Raw genomic sequence first — 20253 nt, forward strand, 5'->3', positions numbered from 1 at the left:
GTTGTAGTATCTCACGGTCAATCATAACAGACTTTAAATTGTTGGAATGAATTGGTAACAGTGAACGAAACTTCTGTCCCTTCAACAGTTTACTAGATGTGAAATCCGCACTCCAATAGCGTCGATCGATATTCCATTAAGAATAAACACGCGTCTCCTATCTTTGCAAGACCAAGTTTTATTGATTTTACCATAATTTTGATGAACCCGTTGCTTTTAGGGTAATAAGAAGATAAGGTGATGTGATCAAAACCAAATTTATTCTTGAAATCAATAAATTCTCGGGTCTTTCAAGGATCAAACTGCGGGCCGTTATCACTACGAAGTACCGATGGAATTCCATGTCTGGCGAAAGAATCAGTCAAGCATTGTATTACAATTTTGGTAGACAAACTTTGTACTTTGTATAGCTCCGGGTACCGAGAATAATAATCAACTATTAAAAGATACCAGCAATCTTTAAATTTGAAAAAATCCATGGCTACTTCCCATAATCCATCAGGAAATTTTGAAGGCAATAATGGTTTGGAACGATTCGATCTATACTCGGCACAAATGCAGCATTGTTCAACTTTTTGCTTAATGTCACCTGAAATACCCGGCCACCATAAACTGCTTTTCGCTCGTTTGCGGCACTTAATAATATCTTGATGACCAAAATGGAGCGCTTCCAAAGCTTCTTTACTTAAATTGTTCGGTACTAGCACTCAAGGTCCGAACATAATCCCTTCTGAATAGACAGATTATCTTGATGCTGAAAATATTGTTTAAAGTTTGGCCCCAATTTCTCCTTATTATTCCATCCAGAGACAATAAGTGCTTTTAACTTTTGACACATTGAATCGTTTTGTTGACTTTCCAGTCATTTTGTCAAAATCCGATCTGTTAGATCGCAATGTTGCGATCAATCAATCAAATTTACATGAACTTCAACTTCTTTTGACTACTCGGAAACTTGAGTAAGATCAATTTTCACTGGCGCGCGACTTAAGTAATCGGTTGCTATTGTTTCCTTTCCTGGGAAGTAAAACACTTTAAAATCGTAATGCATCAATCTCATCCTTAACGTTGCAATCTGGGGCTTAATTCGTTTAGATGTTTGGCCTGAAGCAAAGGAATCAAAGGCTTATGGTTAGTTTCTAATTTGAAGTTTACTCCGTAAATAAACTTGTAAAATCTTTCACACGCCCAAGTTAATGCTAGAGCTTCTTTTTCAAATCTGTGCATACCACTTCTCTGTATCGCTCAGAGTTCTTGAAGCGAATGCCACTAGTCTCCATACTCCACCTTTTTCTTGAATATTTAGTATTGTCCTAAGTCATAAGAAGATGCGTAAGTACAATCAAACGTGATGAGTCAAAAATAGCAAGACAAGGTGCTGACATTAACTTCTGAATAATATCCGAGAATCCCTGCTTATGACGACTCAACCACTTAAACTCAGAGTTATTTTTGAGTAGTTCATACATAGGTCCGAGTAGCCATATAGTTTCGGTATAAATTTAATTAAATACTGTACCATTCTTATAAATGACCTTATTTCCGACACACTCTTTGGAGTTTCTAGCTTCTTAATAGCGCCAATTTTGTTTGGGTCTATTGAAATACCGTTAACGCCAATCACGTGTCCTAAAAACTTAGTCTCCTGGATACTAAAAATATACTTTGTTTTGTTCAGAGACGTTATTTTCCTCAAGTCTTTTTAGTATTTGACGGAGCTGAGAATCATGCTCAGCACGAGTTGTTCCCCAAACTAGAATATCGTCGGTATGATTGATCACACCTTCAAAACCATCAAAAATTCTCGAAATTTCTGATAATGTTCCGGCGCTGATAAAATTCCAAAAGATAAACGCAAGAAACAGAATCTTTCAAATGGAATAATGAATGTTGTTAATAGTTGAGATTCTTTAAATAGCGGCACTTGCCCGAATCCGCTGGTACAAATTTCGAAAAATATTTAGCATCTACCATTTGACCCAAAGTGTGCTCTATTGCCGGCACTGGATTATTCTCTTGAACCAAAGCGCGATTCAAAAAAGTTAGGTCTACGCATATACGAATATCATGCGTTTCGTATTTCTTGACAATGACTAATCAGCAGCACGACTCTGTCGGCATTTCCACGGGCTTAATCACATCTAACTTAAGCATTTTATAAAGTTTCTGCTTTAATTTTGACATCAAAGGTAGTGGTACACGACGAGATTGAGTTAGGCAATAAGGTTTAGCGTCTGCCTTTATCTTGATTTCATATAGTGTAGCTAGAAGTCCTAGCCCTGTAAACAACAATGGAAATTCTTTAAAAGGATTAATTGTTGCTGCAAGTTTTCCACATCGTACAATTAAATTTAACGAGACACATTTTTATCGACCCAACAAGCATTGGTTTAGATCGCGAGCCACATAAATATTGCACTTAACCTTTGCTTGACGAAATTTTAACCATATTTTAATCATTTTGTTTTTAAAGGTTGACCAGACGGCCCAATTGGCTTTTTGTTCGCTGATATGAGTTCATTATTCTGTTGACGTAAATATTTATTCCAAATTTGTGATCTAATAACCGTCACGTCTGCGCCACTATCAAGCTTAAACTTTATCGGAACACTGCTAACGTGGATAATTTCCTCTCACTGTGCGCTCTCATTTTTCTTGACCATTCCGACGAAGTAATAATCCGTATCATTGGTTACTGTATTAAGCGGGGAACACACACTTTTGCATAAGCGCATAACCATAAGCATAAAGAAATTGATTGGTCCACAAACATATGCCTAACGAAATGAATCAATCAATTTCCTTATACTTATGGCTATGCACTTATGCAAAAGTGTGTGTTCCCCGCTTTAATCTTAGTGTTCTGCAGATAATCCTTATAATTTCTTTTCTCCTTTCTTGCATACTTTAGACCAATGACCGATTTGTTTGCATTTTTACACTCTGAATCACGAGTGGGACATGAGTCACGCCTGTGCTGCTTTTCTTCTCCACAGAAGTAACATTTCCAAGATTTATCGTTAGTCTTACTTTTCTTCGAAGTGTGCTTTTTGTCTTTGGTTCTGGAATGGAAGTAGCACTTGTAGTCTTGTCTTGATGTAATTCGCGGTTCTGCCGCAATACCGATTTGTAGCTCTTAACTATTTCTAAACCTTTCTTGTAATCTAAATTATTTTGTAGCTGCATTTTTTCCGATAATCTCATATCACAAACATTGACAAGTCTATCACGTATCATTTCTTCACATGTTTCTCCGTAGTTGCAATATTTCGCTGTAACATCTTTAATATAATAAAATCGTCCATTGATTTGTTGTCTTTTTGCATACGGCGATTAAACAATGCTGATAAATAGTATTTGTAGATAACACCGCTTTCGAGAGTTGGGTAGACGGAAGGTGAAAACATGTGCTCGAGGAAAAAGGTGATTTACTTAGTGGAAATGGAGAAGGAGAAGTGGCATGAAGGAGCAGAAAAGGTAACGAGGGAAGAATAAGGGAGATTGGAGGGAACTAAGTGAAAGACAGGAAAAAGAAGTTAAAAGAAAGGAAAGAAGACAGGAAGGAGATTGAAGTTAGGAAGGCAGAAGTGAGAAAAGGAGAGAGTGGACAGTGATAGAAGATGAAGAGATGGATCCGTAAGGCAGAGAAGGAAGGACGCGCAGCGAAGAAGAATAAGAATGGATGGGAAGAGACGGGAGATGGCGCTAAGAGGAACAACAGATCGAGAAGCGAGCACACGGAAATCCTGATAGATGCGGAAGCGGGTATCTGAGGAAAGAGACATAAAGAGATAGAGACAAAGTAGTAGAGGTGACAAAAAAAATAGCGGCATGAGAAGCGGAATGGAAGGCAAAGGAGGAAGAAGAGGAAAGAAAGAATGGAGGAAGAGAATGAAGAGGAAGAATGAAGTGGAGGAAAGAAGGAAATGGAAGAGAAGAAGAGGAATGGAAGAGAGAAGAAGGAAGGAGAGAAGGAATGGAAGAGGGAAGGAAGGAGGAGAGGAACGAAGAAGAGAGAAGGGAGCAGAAAGGAGAATGGAATGATTGAAAAGAGAGAGGGAAAGAGAAAGGAATGAAGAAGAGGAAAACATCATTGGCAGGAAAGAAGAGAGAAAGAACAGAGAGGAACTTAAAAATTGTAGAAAAGGGAGAAAGAGATAGGAAGGAACGAAAAGGTAGAGAGCACAGCATGGAGCCCTGGAAGGAAGAAGAGGAAAGAAAAAGAGGAAATGGATGGAAAAAAAAAGAAAGAATGTGAAAGACAAAGGAGATGGACGAAATGGAAAGGAAGGAAAGGAAGAGGAAAGGAAGGAAGAAAGCGAATGGGAAAGAGGGACAGCATGGAAGATGCTAAATTGAAGGGAAGTAACGGAAATGGAACAAGGAAAGGAAGGACTGGGGCGGGAGGAAGGGGAATATGAGAAGAGAGATAAGGGAAGGAGAACGGTTTGAGAAGAGGGCTATGGATTGACGGAAAAGAATAGAAATGGGACAAAGATAAGAAGGTATGGTGGGAGAAGAGAGGGAATTAGAAGACGCGTAAAGAGAAAAATACGAAAGAGGAGTGGTAGGGAGAGGAGAGAGTGAAAATGAGAAGAAAACGAAGAAACGAAGAAGGGAGGGAGGTAATAGACAATGTAAGGCCGTATGAGTCAGATCGGAATAAGAGAGAGTATGTATTAAAAAGTTATGTATCGATAAGTATAATACTGAATCCTCTTTGGGGGGCAATAAAGTTACTATTGATTAATTTAAATAGTATTTGTACGTTAAAGTAGTCAGTAAACTTCCGAATTATTATGAACAGTTTTGTTATCTTCCGATTCCCATGTTAATAAATTGTAAATTTCTTCTGCCCTTGGACCCATGGCGTATAACAAATAGTCGACTTTGACTTTTCTATTACAATGTTGTGTTGTGTTAGCCACTGTACAGTATCTATCAAACATAGATTTATGTGTTCCAATAAGCAGAATCTACGGAATTATCTACGGAAACTGTTCTGGCAGGGGAATATTTGTATAACCAGCCATTTTAGCACAATAAATACACTTTACTGAATTTAACTGGCACTTTGATACTTAGAATTTAATTTATCGCTGCCACCATGTGTTGTTATCAATATCTCTGTATTTACTTTTCTACGTATACAAGTACCTGCGTTGTTCTATTTCACGCTCTATCTCCTAAGCTTATTCTCTATTTCTCTTAACTTAACTGCTGCGCCACTCTACTCTAGTTCCCTAGATTATCAGACAATAAACGCGAAATTTTTCGATTCAAACTCGACTTGACTTATATAACATTATCCTTTAGTATTTTGTTTTTTCTCATTACTTCTTTTTTTCCTCCATTTTATTTAATTTCACTATCTTTCTATTATCATATTCTTTTTTATCCTCTCTCTTTTATCTCCTATACATTTCATCCGCACTTCTCTCTTTACCTGATTTACTATTCTGCATTTCTCTCTCATTTCATTTCTTCGATTTTCCTGATTTCCTTTTTTCTTTCCTTTCAATCCTTTTTTTTTCTCCCTCATCTTGATTTCTCTTAACTTTTCTTCTTAACCTTCTTTTATTCTTCTCATTCCTTCCTCCCTCTCTTCCCACCACTTTTTTTGTATTGAATGGATGTATATTAATAAATGATTCTTGTTAATTCTTGTTGACATTGTTTCTTATATTCAATATAAACAATTAGCTCGTTCTCTTATAATTCTTGTCTTGTCTGCACACATTCTTATACACTAGTAGTGCCCTTTATTCTGTAGACTTAATCTTGTAAGTATATCTAATGCCTATTCTACAACATATTCCTTTTTTAAACTAATTTATAAAAAAAAAATGTCATATAAACATATGTCCGGTAATGTCTGGTTATAATCGTATGAGTTATAATCGTAGCCCTAGTTTATGAAACTGAAATCGCTAATAAAGAAACATGCATTCACCAATCCATCATGTTTGCGAAATTATTCGCAACCGTCATGGGACCTTTGAAAGGGAGCAACAGTCCATGATCCGACGTGTCCATGCGTACATTGAAGCAAGAGGAGATTTTTAGCATTTACATGCATTTATATATATATATATATATATATATATATATATATATATATATATTCTTTTTGCTTATTATAGATAATTAAATCTTTCAAATTTTCTTATCTATTCTTATCTAAGAATAACGGATAATTACAAATTAGTGTATCAGCAATATACATTATTATTTACAATCTAAATTTTTTAATGAATAATCGTTGTTATTCATGTAGTTTGATTATTAATTATATAAATAAGAAAATTACGGACAACTCGTACTTTTCTATAAATTTTTAAATTAAAGAATACAAAAATTAACTTAAATATAATAATAATATAACTATATTCAATATAATATTTTAAGAATAATATTCTTAATAATAATATAACAATATTATTACTTTTTAACTTTTTAACATTATTTAATTTATATTGCATGGCCATTGTTTTGCTATTTTATATTAATTTGATTAGTCGGCTTTTAGTTTTATTTTATGTGAAATAAATCATCTAATAAATTTTAAACTTGATTAATAACAATTGTTAATAAGACTTGTATAAGAAAAATTTTTATACAATGTAATTATAACTGCATTGCACTACATTCGTTCATGTATACTAGAGAGTCCTTAAGGATAGAATCTGGCCACTTAATTAGTTTTGAAAAAATATGGCAACAGTGTATACATAAACGAGTGTAATGCAAAGCAATTATAATTGTGTTGTATAAAAAAATGTTTCTTATGCAAGTCTTATTAACAATTGTCACTAATCAAGTTTGAAAATTATGAGACGATTTATTTCATATAGAATAAAAATTGCCTGTACCAAAAGCCGAATAACCAAACCAATATACAATTGCAAAACAATGGCCATTATATAATTAAATAATATTAAAAAATTAGAAAGATTTAATTTTTATTATATAGTTTATATTTTTTATAATATCGTATATTATTATCTTAGAATATTATATTAAATATAATTATATTATTGTTTAAGTTAAGTTTTTTTTTATTCTTTAACTTAAGAATTTATAAAAAAATACAGATTGTTCGTAATTTTCTTACTTAAATAAATATATAAATTTATAAAAAAGTACAAGCTGTTTGTAATTTTCTTATTTAAATAAATATAAATTGTTTGTAATTTTCTTATTTTATTTTTTTTTTTTAATTATTATGTTTTTCATTAGAATTTTTATTGGGTCTGCCATGGTTTTCTATACTTTGTTTCGACCAATAAAAAGGAATACGCACTATGGCCAGACTCAATTCAAATTTGCACAAATGTAAGCCTTTAGTTTAGATGCGGTTACCATAATAATTTTTCAATTAATCAATCACTAACTGCAGAGCATTGCTAATATAACTCAGAACAATATTAGCGCAATTTTTCATCGAAAGCAGTAAAAGGACTTGAAATTTTATTTTATATTATATTATATATATCATTGGTGAAGTCGGCATTTCTTAAACAAAATTGTCACATTTTGAACTTTGCATCGTAATATTTCTGATCGTAAATCATGTAGAGTAAGAAAAAAGACATTTTCCTTATATAATTATGACCCAAGTTATCTATTAAGTCTATTAAAAATTTGATAGGTCCAACCGTTGTATTGAGAATCGTAATTATGAGGTACTTGCAACTGCCCGACTCGTGTATAGATACACGGTGTGCCTCGCTATACTTGGCGCGAGACACTATCGTGTCTCTTGATATATATATTGTTACGTCCTTCTGTTATCCGTCTCTGGGTGTGGTATTGTGTTGTACTGTCTGCAGGAGATGATTCCCTAACGCGTCGCTAAAGGAGATGTTTATAATAATAGCTGACATTTTGATGTTTTGGGCCGCCATCTGAGTCTCCAGCGAATTCGATTCAGCGGACGTTTCCGCGATTGATCCCTTTCTTTTGTAAACGAGTTTATCTGTTCCGTGTTCTGTATTCTGTGCTCTGTATTATATAAAAGTTCCTTTTGTTATTTATAATAAGTGTCATTATTTACGGTGCGGAGAGTGAGTGCGGATTGTGTCGTGCGCGGTTCGATTAATCTCGAAGTCGACGCGTGGACGCAACATTTTGGGGGCTCGTCCGGAATAATCGGACAACGATACAATTAAAAGAAACGAAAAAAAACGAGCTATGGCATCAGAGCGACAGAAATTTCCATCAGGAGTCGTGACGCGCAAAAGATTACGAGCTGAGACTCCGCTTCTAGCTTTTCCGGAAGCGGCATCAGGACCGACACTAGAAGCGTTGACGCTTTAATCTGCGTAGCGGAAGAGGAGCTGCGAGAGGAGCTTTTGCAGGAACGAGCCGAATTTAAAGCACACATTAAATAGCGGAACGAGATGCTTCGCGGGATGGAGAAAAGGATGCACCAGATGGATGCTGACATTCAGCTAAGTCGTTTAAATAATAGAAATAGTTCTAGCCGAGCGGGTAACTTTCAGGAAGGGGCGCGTGAGGAAATCGGAGCGCGGGAATCACGAGAATCAATTAATAGGGAATTAGGATACAAATTAAAGCCGGATATTTTTGATGATAGTGTTCCGCTAAGAGAATTCTTTTCACAATTCGAATTAATCGCTCGAGCTAACCAGAGTAACGCGACAAAAACTGTAGCGTTAATTTCCTGTTTGAGAGGAAAAGCGCGGGCAATTTTAGAATGCGTTGACGAAATTGAGAGTTTGGATTATGTAGAGTTGAAGTCTAAAGTAGAGTTACGCTTTGGAGAGAGATGTTGCTGTCAGTCTTATTATTCACAATTTACTAATAGAAAACAAAAATCGGAAGAGGATGAGGCGACTTTGGGCTCCGAAATTGAACGATTATCAAAATTAGCATATCCGGAATGCTCTCATCAAGTGCGTGATAAAATCATTTGTGCACAATTCATTACAGCTTTCTCGAATAATTTTATAAAAAGAATTTTACAGTTAGAGGGAGTCAATTCTCTGAAAATGGCCATACAGAGAGCAATGACTATAAAAGTAATTCAGGAAAGTAATTTCAAAAGGAAAAAAGATTTTAGCAGCAATAACAATAGTAGTAATAGTTATTATAAGAAAATTTTAAGAGAGATAGATTTTCTGATTTTAATGAAAGTAAAAAAAATTATAATAAAGACAAATACAAAAGAAATCATAGGAATGATGGAAAAAGATTTAGAAATAAAAATGATAACCACAAAAGAATTTCAAAAGAATGTTGGCAGTGTGGAAGTATAAGCCATTTTCGAGCGGAGTGTCCTTCTTTTAAGGAAAAGGGAAACTAGAATTAGTCGAGCTGATCGGGGCGAGTTCGGCGAACAAACAAAAAGCCCCGATAGGATTAGACAATTATTTTAAAAACTGTAGGAATTTAAATGTTGAGAATAGGAAAAAATTATTTTATTTTAAGGGTTATGTTGATGAACAGATTTGTACAATTAAAATTGATACGGGCTCGGATGTATTACTGATTAACAGTAATTTAGTTAGAATGTCTAGGCGGCGAATTCCTCTCGATCGATTTTCTTGAATTACCTATCCAACAGGGGAAGAAGTACCTGTCGAATTTAAAATCATTGTAATGATTAGAATAGGGAAATGTTGTGTGGAAATTCCATTTCTTGTAACTGAAATGGCAGAAGATTGCTTGCTAGAGGCTGATTTTCTCTTAAAAGTGAATTTGGAAAATATTTTTGAGTCGGTTTTTGGAAATTCTATTTTAAGAGATACAGGAAAAAATGTTTGTTCGCGCATAGGAAATTATAAACATGAAATTCCTTAGTTTTTTATCGAGCTTTTTGAAAGGGAAATTGAAGGACTTACACAGAATCAGAAGGATCTTCTTGCTCGTTTTGTAGTGGTTTTTCAGAATGTATTTTCGGAGGAAATTGTAGCTGGGAATTGTGACATCGTAGAACATGCTATTAATGTTAATAATTTAAATCCTCTCAAGCAGGCTCCCCGTCGAATTCCTTTGCGAGAGGAGGTCGATAAGATCACTGCGGATATGAGACGTCAGAGAGTAATAGAAGAATAATAAAGTCCATGGGTTTCACCCGCCGTTATGGTTAGGAAAAAAGACGGATCGATTAAATTCTGTGTTGATGATAGGAAGTTGAATGCGATTACGGTAAGAGATTCCTACCCAATACCTCGGATTGATGATATTCTTGATCGATTAAGTGGTAGTTTTTGGTTCTCGACTTTGGACCTTAAAAGCGGGTATTGACAAATTAAAATTCATCATGAGGACAAGCAGAAGACAGCATTCTCGATTGGGAATGTTTTGTTGCAGTTCACTGTTATGCCTTTTGGACTCTGCTCCCGCCACTTTCGAACGATTAATGGAAAAAGTTTTAAAAGAACTGTTAATTAATATTTGCTTGGTGGATTTGGACGATGTGATTATTTTCGGTGAAAGTTTCGAAGATATGCTCAATCTTTTAAGACAAGTCTTCGCGTGATTACTTTCTGTTAATTTAAAGTTAAATCCAAGGAAATGTTCTTTTTTCAAACGGAAAATAAAGTATTTAGGACATGTGATTTTTCAGCAGGTATTATCACTGACCCTGAGAAGATTTCCACTATTGAGAATTGGCCAGTTCCTCGAACCAAAAAACAAATTCGTAGTTTCCTAGCTTTTTGTTCTTATTATACTAAATTCGTGAAGAGATTTTCATTGATAGCAAAGCCATTGTTTGCGTTAACTGAAAATCTGATGAAATTTGTGGACTGAGCAGTGCGAGATAGCTTTTGTGGAATTGAAGAAGCGTTTAGTGTCTTCTCCTATTTTATTATTTCCAAGGGATGAAAGACAATTTATTTTTGACACTGACGGATCTAATCATGGAATCGGTGCGGTTTGATCTCAGATTCAAGATGAAGTTGAGAGGGTGATAGCATATTAAAGTCGTGTGTTAAATAAATCAGAAAGGAATTATTGTGTTACGTGTCGGGAATTGTTAGCCATAGTTGATTCGTTGAAATCGTTTCAGCATTATTTGTATGGATGTAAATTCGTAATTAGGTCCGATCATATTTCCTTGCTTTGGCTGATGTCGTTTAAGAATTTAGAAAGCCAGATGGCGCGTAGGCTCAACGGTACGGACTCAACAATATAATTTTAAAGTCATTCATCAGAGAGGGAAGCTTCACGGTAACGTTGACGGTTTATCAAGGTTCTTGTGAAGAAACAAATTGTAATTATTGTAATAAATTAGATACAAGGGAAAAAAAGTTAGTTGGAAATATGATTTTTAGGGAAAATAATTGTGAGGGATTGAAAAAAGATCAGTTACAGGATTCAGCAATCGTAAAGATTTTTTGTTGAAAGGAAAAAGGTCAGCGTTCTTCCTGGCAGGAAATCGTTTCAGAAGGTTCTTCTGCTAAAATTTATTAATCATAATGGGATTCTCTGAAGTTAGATTATTTTCTGTTTAGGAAATGGGAATCTCAGAATTTGAAAAGTTGTGTTTTTCAGATCATAATTCTGCAAAAAAGAGTTAAAGAAATCTTAGAAGAAGCTCATGATTCTCCTTCAGGTGGTCATTTTGAGGTAAATAAGACTCTTGAGAAAATTCGGAAGAGATTTTACTGGGCCACCTGTAAACAAGGTGTGGAGAATTGTAGATCCTGCCGGATTTGCATAGCTAAGAAGAGACCTCCTGATAAAGGAAGATCTGAAATACAAATTTACAATGCTGGAGTTTCTTTTAAAAGAATTCAGATAGATATTGTAGGTCTATTTCCAACATCTTCTTCCGGGAATAAATATTTGCTGGTTATTACGGATTGTTTTACCAAGTGGGTAGAAGCGTTTCCATTAAAAAATGTTAGAGCAAAGACTGTTGCGGAGACTTTTGTAGATCAGGTTATTTCTAGATTTGAGTTCCGTCGTAAGTACATACAGATCAGGGAAGGAATTTTGATTCGCGAATGTTTCGGATGCTGTCGCATTTCTTAGGCATTATGAAGACAAAAAAAACTCTGTTTCATCCTCAAATGGTTTAGTCAAACCGCAACACCAGATTATAGTTAATTATTTAGCAAAGATTGTTGCAGATAATAAACGAGATTGGGATAGATGGATAGATATGTGTTTATTAGCGTAGATCTGCTAGACATGAGACCACAGGGGTCTCTCCTGCTGAGTCATGTTTCGATCGAGATTTGAAGTTACCTTTGGATCTTCTTTGCGATATTCCTCCAGAGAATGAAGCAAATATGTCGGAAGAAAGTTTTGTTTCAAAATTGAGAGAGAAATTGAACAAAATTCATGATGGGGTTAGGCAACGTTTGAATATAAAGTCTTTGAGGTCAAAGGCTTTTTATGATCGAAAAGATCGTCAATTATGTTTTGAATCAGGAAACAAAGTTTGGTTGTACAATCCTCGACGAATTGTGTGAAGAATTTTCAAATTACAGAGTAATTGGGAAGGCTCTTATGAGATAGTTAAAACGACGATAATTAAACGACGTGGTATATTATTCGGAAGTCCAAGAAGCATAAGGATAAAATAGTTCATTTAGATAGACTAGCCTCTCATCATGAAAGACATATATAGATATTTCTTATTACATCCGAGACCCAATTCGAATTTGATTTATTACTTGTTTTGATTATTTGATTAATTTCTTTTATTTTTGAAGAAATTCAATGGTAAGGATGTGGTGTGAAATCTTACGCTGAAGGAGATTATGGTGTGAAAAATGCTAAGGAGTATATCATTTATCATTGAAGACTGCCTCACCCGCGGTTTTTGAGCCGTGGTTTTCCCGTCGGGTCTTAGGGCGAATACCGAGGCACAGGCTTGGGGAGTTCTCTTTGAGGATGCCGGTAGCCGCCCCTCCCCCCTTGTCCGAAGATTTCCTGAAGCGGCATGTTGAGTTATAACCACAAGCAAAGCGAGAAGCAGAGGACAGGAGGAAAAGAAGAGGGTTTGAGGGCAGTGTTCTACGGATTCCTGGAAGGCGTATGACTGGGACCTGCAAGTATGATGCTCGGTAACCTGTAGCGGCAGCTCGGGGTAGGGCAGGAAGCCATTGGGGTACTCTGGACCCTCTACGTTTTGGAAGAAGAGAAGAACAGTCAACCCTTGAGCCTATTTTGGATTGTCGGGACGACAATCTTATAGAAGAGAGAGGCAGTTACGTCTGCCTTCTGTTTATCCGTTCCTGCGTGTCGCCTGTGATGGTGTGCTGTACCGTCTTCAGGAGATGATTTTCTAACGCGTCGTTAAGGAGACATTATTATAACAACAGCTGACATTTTGATGTTTTCAGCCGCCAGTCTTGCGGCGGATTTGATTCCGTGCAGACGTTTCCGCTACTGATCCTGTTTTCCTTATAAACGAGATTATCGGTTTCGCTTTGTTATTCTGTGTATTGTGTTATATTAAAATTTCTTTTGTTATTTATAATTAGTGTTGTTATTATTCACGACACGGAGTGTATGTACGGATTGTGTCGTGCGCGATTCGATAAACCTCGAAGTCGACGCACGGACGTAACAATATATATATATTAGGGTAATTCAAAAATATATCGACAAACTTGGGTGATGAGTTCTTCATATAAAAACAAGAAAAAAATGTCATATGAATATATGTTCGGGAATGCCTGGTTCATGAATTATAATCGGAGCCCTAGTTTATGAAACTAGGGCTGCTACAATACTTTGTGTAGTTTTATCTATTATTTTTATTATTTCCAGCCACTTAGAATAGTAATAAAAATGATTAAATAATTATCTGTGGAGTTTTGAGCTGTATCTGCTATGTTGCACTATGCTGCTATCTTCACAAAAGATCTTTTCGAAATATCATGTTTTATCATACTCTCTTGTGTTTTAGCTGAAAGAAATTTTTTTACATCATCTACATTTTTTAACAAAAGTGACATCAATACTCATGTTTGGCTAATAAAATGTTTCTTGCATTCTCTTCAAGTTTTATTCATTCCGAAATATCCTTCATGTGCAAGTTTTAACATTTCCGTTTTTATCTACAATCACTATTCTATCTTGTACAGTATAATATTTTTTATAATAGTAAAATCATTTTTAACATTTTTAAATGTCATTATCATTTTATTATTTTTGACATTACTTTATGTCCAACCATTTAAGCAGTATTCTTTAACTTTCTTAAGTATTTCATCATTTTTTGTCTTTTTAAATTTTTTTTTTCTTGCGAAATATTAATAATAGCATGTATACCATGCACTACTTCAAGCAAACTAGGATCTTCTTCAATTATATCTTTATTATAAATTCTGGAATAAATCAGCGATATATAAATATTTTCCTGAATAATATTTTGTTTCGAAATCAAACCTAAATAACTTTAATTTTAATTGCTATAATCTTGGAAAAATAATATCTGCTAGCTTTTTTCTCATTGAGATTAAGGTTTGTGCTCTATCATCACTGCTTTTTTCCATAAATGTAATTTTTAAATTTTTGTGCCGTAAAATTTATTGCTAACATTTTATTTTTCAATTTACGCATATTGTTTCTCAGATTCCTTGAGACGCAAAAAATATTTGTTTTTCGAGTTGCAATAAACATGCTCGTAATTCTTTATTAGATGCATCCATTTCTATAATGATTATTGATGTCAAAATTTATGAACGCTGGTGTCTCCGCTAAACTTTTTTCATTTTAAATACTTATATATTTAAATACTTGCTCATATGCTGTTAATCATGGAAACTCTATATCTTTTTTTAGTAGCTTTCTCAATATTTCAGATATTTCAGATAAATATTTTATGACATTACGATAGTAATTAAACATTCTTTTTTATTTTATGGACTTTTTAAAAACAATTTTTATTCTTTCTTTATCTGGCTTAATCCCAGCTTTTAAGAATCTATGTCTAAGTAACTTACTTGATTAACTCTAAATTGTACTTTGTTAGGATTAAATCTAATACTTAATTTTTTTGTTCTGTTGACTAACTTACTTAAAATTAAATCATGAGTTTCTTTCGTTTTTTGCAAAAATTAAAATATCATCAATGTATATTATAACAACATCCTAACTTCCAAAATTTTTTTATTTATTTTCTGAAAAAGTTCTGGAACCAGACAGTCCAAACGGTAATCTTTTATTACCAAAAGGTGAATAAATTGTGTATAATCTACTTGAATCTTTATCAAATTCGACATGATAAAATCCATCTTTTAAATCTAGAACAATAAACCATTATTTGCCTGACAGAGCTGCACTAATTTTCTCCCCTTGGTAATAAACATAATTCCCGTTTAATGCTTTTATTAAGATCTACTAGATCTAAACAAATTCTTAACGTTTTGTTTGGTTTTTCCACAAGAATTAGATTGCTCGCCCAATTCGCAGGTCCCTCAGTTTTAATAATTATTGCCTTCTGCTTTAAGATCATCTAACGCAGCTTTCAAGTTATCCCTTATCACTTGATATTTTGATGGTTTTATAATTGAACAACAATCCGATTTCAGTATAATTGGACATTTTCCTTTAAATATTTCCACTCTCATAAACAAATCCTCATTTCTTTTAAATTCCTGCTTATTTTCTATAACTTTAACTGTATTAATTTTTTTACTAGCTCTAATTCTATACAAGACTTAAGCCTAATAAGAGTATTCTTTAATTTTTCACTACAATAAATTCTTATATCTTTACACAGCCTTTTACTTTATGTTTCAATTTAGTTTTAAAAGCTTAAATTTATGTTCTCCATATGTATCTAATATCAAGCGATGCGGTAGCGTCGCAACGCCAAGTACATAGGTAAATACTTTCTAGCTTGTGAACGATTTTGCTTATGTACAGGGGTCGCGGCATATGTGTATGTGTATGTGCGAGAGAGAGAGAGAGAGAGAGAGAGAGAGAGAGAGAGAGAGAGAGATGCGAGGATGTGCGAAAAACAGAAATGTAAATTAAGAATAAGGTTAAAGAGAAAGAGTTAAGTTAAGATTGGTTAAGAAACAATGAGAGAAAAGAAATAGAAAGAATTGTAATTTCATAGCGGCACAATAAAGCATACATACATACACATATAATAAAATTATGCATATCTCTACATTCGTTAACAGAATACTTGGCGTGCCCGATGTGAAATAAGAATTTGCAAGATTATTATTATCAATATATTATATCAATATATTAGTATAATATGCATTACATTATTATCAATATATTAATATGACATATAATGCCTGGCACGCCAAGTATTTGTATGTCGCTTTAATCTTCATCCTTTTCGTTTCGGGCTTATTTGGTAAAACTCATGATTCATTTCACAATAATTCGATCGGTTTCGCACAGGGCACTTTTAAATTTAAAATTAATAATTAATGTGATCAAGTTATTACACTAAGGATTAAGTAGTTTTTTATGATTTACTTATTTGTAATAAAATCCCCAATATAATAGTGCAATTTAATATATTATACTATAATATATTATATTATAGAAATATTTATTTGGGGGGAAGAAAATATAATAATGTAATTTCTTGATAAAAATAAAATGAATGCATTTTAATTTTCTTCAGAGAATCTATAATATTTTTATAATGGCAAGATTGATTTTATGACAAATATTATTTCAAATTACAACTCTTTACAAACTAAACTTTCTACTACTAAACTAAGTTTCTATGTACTTGGTTAATTATTGATTTTATATTTAGTTTTTATTTTTATTTTTTAAGTGAAAATTATTTTCCAAGGAAAAATTCTTTTAAAAGTTATTTTTTAAAGAAAAAATTAAAAATTTTGTAATTTCTTGCGTTAAGATTTTTTTCTGTACTTGACGTATTTTTTTTACTTTTGTAAGGTTTTTTTAGATTACATTTGTTGTTTTGAGCTGTTTATTCTTTAAACTACCTATCACTTTTTCTTATAAGATACTCAGCTGCGCCCCTTTATCAAGTTTAAATTTAATGATTTTATTATCTATTCAAATATTTTCATATCAGATCAAAAGACATTTGATATATCTCTCCTTTTACTATATTTACTGCCTTTATTGATACCTCTTCTTCATTTTCGCTGTTTTCTCTCCTGGACTTCTTTCACTCTACATGCTATTTCGAAGTGATTTAATTTTTCACACCGGTTGCATTTCTTTCCAAATGCTGGATATTCTCGTGACCCTGTTGCACCTTCTGTACTGGAATTCCGTTTAAGTTCTTGTTTCTTTCTTCTCTTCAAAACTTTTCTGTATATTCTGCTTCTTTGTCCTTGTCTTCATAATCAATTTTCTGTCAATTTTCTCTATTGTTCTTTCCTCCTGCATCATTTTGAGTCTTTTTTTCAACATTTCTTTAGCTTTGTATATTTCAAGCATCTTATTCAATTTTATTATTAAATCTGTTATACTTAAAAGCTTTTCCTGTACCGCCAAGTCTGTAATACCTAACACCAATCTGTCACAAATCATATCCTGTTCGTCTACAAATTCGAAGTTTTGTGCAAATTTTTTTGAATTTGTGGTAATTATGCAGTATAGGAGAGCCAGCTCCAATTATCTTCATCTTGATATATGTTGTCAAGGACATAATTCTGAACATTTCCTTATAAATTAATCGGCGGTCTCTTATAGTTTCCGAGATATGCGATTTCAAAGTTTTACAGTTTTAATGCATTTTCTATTATAAAATAAGGAAAAATAAAGTTTGTTTACGTTGTATTTCTGTATACTGTAGAACAGACGTGGAAAAAGTGTTTGTTTACATTTCCAGAGACAAAACTTCTTGGGTTTTTCCACTTTCCACTCAAAGCAAAGTTCAACGCAAACTATGTATCTAATTTTTTGAGGGTGAAGCCCCTCCGTAGGAGCGGAACATATTGCTTCCACGCATATATTTTTTAATGCGAAATGAGGATTCACATAGGTTTATTACTTTCCATGCAAAGCGAGGTTCAACGCAAACTTATGTGCCTAAATTTTTGATAGTGGAGTCCTCCTAAACGGGGGGGGAACGTACTGCCTCCACACATATACTTTTTAATGCGAAATAAGATTCCACATAAGTTTATAACTTTTCACTTTATATTTACGCATTAAAAAGTATATGGAAACAGTATGTTTCATCCCCCCTGTGGGGAGCATCACTATCAAAAAATTATACACAAAAGTTTGCATTGAACCTTGCTTTGCGTGGAAAGTGGAAAAATCCAAGGATTTTCGTCCTCGAAAATGTAAACAAACACTTTTTTCACGTCTACTCTACATAAATACAACATAAACAAACTTTCTTTTTCCTTATTTTATAATAGAAAATACATTAAAATTGTGAAACTTTAACATTAAATTTCTTAAAAACTATAAGAGACCGCCGATTAATTTATAAGAAAAAGTTACTCAGAATTATGTCCTTGACAACATATGTCAAGATGAAGATTGGTGCTGGCTACCTTATACTGCATAATTACTTATTTTTTTTAGTATAACAAATATTCATCGAATTTTTTACTACTAGCTCAAAATTCTTTTATTCCTCTTCACTAGTTCCAAAATTATTAAATATATCAATTCCATTTTCACTAATTGTATTTAGGAATATAGCGATTTTAACTTCGTTAGTTTTTTCGTTAAGTCCATTTGCTATCATATATACAGGATGTCTGATAATAATCGCCCCACTCGTAAAGTTCAGATAAAGCAGATTAAACCAAGCAGGAAAATCCTTTACCATTTCTTTTATAACGCTTAACAAAAAAATTATTATTGAGTAAAGTCTGGTCAATTATCGCTAATCTTTAGCCATACGCACATCAGTGAACCGTGCGCTTAGTAATATACGTGAACGTTCAACTCACAGCGCGGTTAAAAATCGGCGCTATGGATGTTTGGCTAAACTTTACTCAATAATAATTCTTTTATTAAGCATTATACAAAAAAATGATAAAGGACTTTCCTGCTTGGTTTAATCCGCTCAAAAAGCACATTACGAGTGAGGCAATTATTATCAGACATCCTGTATATTGACTCGTTGTTTGAAATTCGTTTGTAATTTTCTGCAATGTTATCGCTGAACTTAATGGAGCTGAAATTTTTGTGTCCATCTTGATCACAAATATCAAATTTTTTTTTATAAGCTCTACTTAATTTCAAAGAGTTTATCCCGTGAATCCTAACCTTTACTCAGATTTCTTTATTACTCGCTTTCAATCAACCATCCACTTTTCGTATTTTATCTACGACTGCGCCATGTTGAATGGATGTGTATTAATAATGACTCTTGTTAATTAATTGATATTTTTTCTTTTATTCAATACAATAAGCTCTTTTATAAATCTTGTCTTGCCTACACACTCTCTTATACTCTAGTAATGCCCTCTGTAGTATTAATTTTGTAACTATATCTAATGCCTATTTTACAACACCCTTCTTTTCCTTCATCCGCTTTTTTATTAACTCTTCCATCTTCTTTCTCAAATCTTACATTTGTCTTTTCAATTACACTTTCAGCATTTTCTTTACCTTCTGAATCCTTTATTTCAATTCCTTTTTTTCATTTCTCTTTCATCAACTCATATCTTCTCTACCTCTCCTTTAATTCTATTTGCTGTGATCTTTGATCGTTTTATCCTCTTTTGAGTTTCTCCATCTTATTTCCACTTCTCCCCCTTCTATCATTTCTTTTTTCCTTTTCTATATCGTCTCTATATTCTCCGCGCTTTTCCGTTTCATCCCCTTATTTTCCTCTTTCTCCATTTTTATTAATTTTTTCTTTAGGATTCCATTTTCTACAATCTTTTTTTCTGTCTTTGCCTTTTAATCCTCCTATTTCTTTCTCACTATAGATATTTCATCACAAAAAAAGTTGTAGTACTGTTTGAAACGAATATAATGATTTAATGTATATATATATGTATATATATATATATATATATATATATATATATATATAATACTGGTTTTACTTAAAATATCACTGGCAATATTTATTTTTTATTTTAGCCCTGCGATATAGCCAACTTCGTGTGTTAGAAATTAATGTATATCATATTATTTGATCATAACATCTTGAATCTATCTTGAAATTAAATGTCAAAATTTTGGGAGCTTATGGGGAATCGATAAATTAAGAAAAAAATTTCTTTAAAAATTTACTCGTTTTTGCTTCGTTCTGAAGCTTAAATAACTTAATTAAGTAATAAATAAGTTAAAAAGATGAGAACTTTTTTTGTTTTAGTTTATTACTTATTTATTTGT

The 20253-nt window shown here is 33.2% G+C and overlaps 1 protein-coding gene across 1 annotated transcript in view; it reads left to right on the forward strand.

Moving 5' to 3' along the window:
* LOC126858296 (dynein axonemal heavy chain 7-like) overlaps window positions 1–20253 on the forward strand; it is a 337651-nt gene that overhangs the window by 156862 nt on the left and 160536 nt on the right. The window lies entirely within an intron of this gene.

This window comes from Cataglyphis hispanica, chromosome 24, assembly GCF_021464435.1.
Source record: "Cataglyphis hispanica isolate Lineage 1 chromosome 24, ULB_Chis1_1.0, whole genome shotgun sequence".
NCBI lineage: Eukaryota > Metazoa > Arthropoda > Insecta > Hymenoptera > Formicidae > Cataglyphis > Cataglyphis hispanica.